This window comes from Theobroma cacao, chromosome 2, assembly GCF_000208745.1.
Source record: "Theobroma cacao cultivar B97-61/B2 chromosome 2, Criollo_cocoa_genome_V2, whole genome shotgun sequence".
NCBI classification, from domain to species: domain Eukaryota; kingdom Viridiplantae; phylum Streptophyta; class Magnoliopsida; order Malvales; family Malvaceae; genus Theobroma; species Theobroma cacao.
This window is the reverse complement of record NC_030851.1, coordinates 13578393-13582376: the sequence shown is the minus strand read 5'-3', so window position 1 is coordinate 13582376 and position 3984 is coordinate 13578393. Positions and strand designations below refer to the sequence as shown.

Below are 3984 nucleotides of genomic sequence, written 5' to 3'. Positions count from 1 at the left end.
TTTTGAGCATTGATTTTGCTAGATTTCAAGCTAATTAAGTGTTTTTGGTTGTTTGGTAATGGAAAGTATGAAAATCTAGCAAGGAATCACTTTGTTCTTCACAAACCCACAAGAGGTCGAATTTTCTAGGGAGGATATTGAGGCTGAAATTGATGATATTTCATGATATTTTGGTGGTTTTTAATGATTGGTGAGGCTAGAAATTTAATGAAAAATTTTGGCATGAAAATTTGAATTTTTACCTAATGTATAGACATGTGCGATTTATAGTTCGGACTAATAAGTTGAATCATATTCACAGTCATTGAGGTATTTTAAGTATAATTGGAGTGTAGAAAGTGAAAGAAATTGATTTGGACTTAAATTGGAGGTTTTAGCCAATTATACCGAGAATAGTGCGAATTAGGTCGAATATCGTATTTAAACGGTTATTTAGACATTTTGCATCACATTTCATGCATTCATATAGATATATAGAGCCTGAAATAGTTTATGATAAATTGACACAATTTATTGAAATTCATGTCACGTATGATGTATAGGTGGTGAGCCCTCTAACAAGGGTAAAGAGATTGTACCCGAAGACCGAGAATAGGAGTATATCGAACTCCTAGTACTGTGAGTAACCTTACTATCGTTTTAATTATCTAAAGTGGTTATTATCCGATTTTGTGAATTTCATGAAAAATGAATTAAATGATTAATTTTTCGGTTTTATAAACCAAATGTGATTTAATGAAATGATTTCATAAAATTGTTTTAAAATTGAATAATGGCTTTGAAAATAGAATAATTGAAGACCATTTGATGTATTGTGAATTTATGGTTCTAATTGATTGGCTTATGACAATATTGGCATGAATGGTTGAATTGGTATTTCTGTTGAAATGTATAAACTGTTGTTTGCCTTGATAGGCTGGATAATGATAAAATTACCACGTTATACTGTTGAATTTTTATTGTATGGTGGGTTTAGCTTGTTGCAGTGGGCTGGTTCTATGGACTAACCTATTAGAAAGGCACGGAACTTGGTCATATTCTTACCTCGGTTGGAGAAGCGAGTAGGGTAACTCCTGAGGTATAACTTTTAGAGTTCATTTCATGCCAAACCACCACGTGAGGGAGAACTCAACCAACGCCAAAGAACGGCTATATTTTCAAAATAAAAACATAATTTATGAGTACATAACTTTTTAATAGCCTTGGCGAACTCAGTTTGGGATAGCCCGCGGCCAAGGTATCCCTGATAACTGGGTACGAGAATGATTTTGGCACGAGCCAAAGTTTTAAGAAATTCATAAGGCATGTTAAATACTCGATTTATATGAATTAATTTTATTTGGTTGAAACAAGTTGAAAGGTGATGAATTTCAGTATGTTAAACTGTTTTATCTGTCTCCATTTACTTGACTTTAGATGGTTTAAATGGTATCTGTTTACTCACTAGGATTTTATAATCTCACCACCTTCCTTTTCAACCATTTCAGGCCCAAGGTAGCCTGTGGATAGCAGATATCGTCAAGGATTTTACTCAACTTTACTACTCCAAAAACTGTAGGTTTACTGCCTTTATGCACTTTTGTTCCTTGTGGGCCCATGAGTCACTGTAAAGTAAATTTCATATCTCGATTATCTGTGTTATAGTACGTATGAATTTATTTAGCTTTTACATTACAAAAATTATTTACCGATGACTCTATAAATATTATTTTATAAGAAATTAGAATATTTTATTAAATATTTTTATTTTATTCAAATAGTTGTAATATCATTTTTAATAAATGTTTTAGACACCCAAATTTATTTTAAATCATGAAATATGTGTTTTCCACTCATCTACTACATTTTTAGTCGGGTTCGAAAAATTTCGAGGAAAAATAACGAAAATGCGCCTGTGAGGTGAAAATTATTTTTCCATGGTTTTGAAAGGGAAAAAGCTTAAAATTTTTTAAAAACGAGGTTTGGCGATGATTACTCACAGGGGAGATGAAAAAAAATGGTACTAAAGCCTTGCGAGGATCCAATTGGCACTCCGGGTAACGAATGTCTACCGGGAGGTCACGACGGTTGTCACGGGCTCGAGGAGAGTACCGGGTCATGACACCTTTACATATTCATTTCTAGTTCAAACCCATTTAAATTAACCAATAGTCTATTTCAAGTCACATCATAACTCATCTCCACCTTCCTCAACTCATACACATTTTCTTTGTAACATAGGGTTTCTCTTTAAAACCCATATCTATTTACATACTAACAAAATAACGAAAATATTTCCATTATCTAAATATTTTCTTCTTTCCGCATCTCTAAATTCAAGTTTTCTCTTCAAATTTTCATTCATCTCTCCTTACCGATATATACATATATATATATATATATATTTAAACTTTAAAGAGAACCCTTACCTTTGTTAGTTGATAAAGCTTGATCTAAGCAAGAAAATCACCTTAAAGACTTTCCAACTGGGGGTTGAAAACCCAAGCTTGAAGATGACCAAGAGGAAAAAAAAGATAGTGGAATTTTTGGGTGAAGAAACGAATGAAGAAAAGCTTTAAAGTCAGGGCTTTTAATCCTTTTTTTCACAAATGAAATGGCCGAAGGATCAAGCTTTTAATACTTAAAGATCGATCCCTGAGCTCCAAAATCCTTTTATTTTCATGGGGTGCCTCCAAGAATCAACCTTTTAATCAAGAAGGGTCAATCCCTATAAAACAGAATGCCTTTTAAGCATTTTGTGTCTGCTAGGGATCGACCTATCTTGTTTTGACGGTCGAACCCTACATGTCACAACTTGCAAAAACTAGTTTTTTTAGGGTTTGTTCCTTTAACAAATCATAAGCTTATTTACTCTTTTTATTTTTCAAAATGATTTGTTCATAATTTTAGAAGTATGTTTGCTATACAAAATGAGAGCTCAAATTTTAATTTCAATCAACTTTTCCAATTTTGTTCTTGAAACCAAAATTTATATTTCGATTCTTTTAGAATTTTATTTTTTTGACTTTTTATTTATTTTATTTTTACTCTCTATTTACTTAAGATATTTAATGTAACTAAGCAAACGCCCCTCCCCCCATTTGGATTCAATAAAAATATAAAAAAAAATCAAATTTTAAGAGAATCAAAATCTAAATTTTGGTTTCAAGAACAAAATCAAAAAGTTCGATTGAAATTAAATTTTGAGCTCTCATTTAACATAGCAAACATACCTCTAAAATTATGAAAAAATTATTTTAAGTCATTTCAACATCACAGGAAACATTACTGCCATTTTTTATTTTCATTAAATCATTTTACAAAAATCACATATTTTTACTCCTATCTAGATTTAGAAAATTTTCTACTTTCAACAATGATAGCTAATCAAGGTAGCAAGCCATGAAGGATAAAAGAAAACATGGAAAGGGACTATAATCAATAAATGAAATCCATGTATAATAGATTCTAAAGTCTCACCAAGAAAAAAGACGGAGTTGACCTTGGTTCATGTCATCGCCAATTTGCTATATATATATATATATATATATATATATATATATATATATATATATATATATATTTGGGGTTTAATATTTTTGTTCACCTTATTTTTCTTCTTTTCCTATTTTTCATTTTTTTATTTGTTTCAATTTTATTTTTTATGTTTTCTAATTCTTCAGTAGACCTCCAAACAAAATGGGATGTCTACATTGGTGATGAAAACTATATTAATCAAATTATTAGGATAATTTTTGTAAGTGATTTGTTGAAATGAAACAATTTGATTAATAAAAAACATTTTTGCATTTCTGAACATTTTTGAATAAATAAGTGAGATGAAATTGATGGTCACATATTTTGAAATAAAGAAATTTTGATATAATCTTCATTATGTTTTGCTTGATGTTTAATTTTATATAGGTATTTTATATGATTATGTGAAATCTCGACCTTCATAAACGCGTAACTAGAGGTAGAACTTATGTTTAAAGTTTAATTTGA

The 3984-nt window shown here is 30.2% G+C and overlaps 1 long non-coding RNA gene across 1 annotated transcript; it reads left to right on the top strand.

The window, feature by feature from the left end:
• Positions 579-1686, top strand: LOC108660816. The gene is made up of 3 exons (XR_001926508.1): positions 579-618; positions 977-1078; positions 1488-1686. It is a non-coding gene; the product is annotated as an uncharacterized LOC108660816 (long non-coding RNA).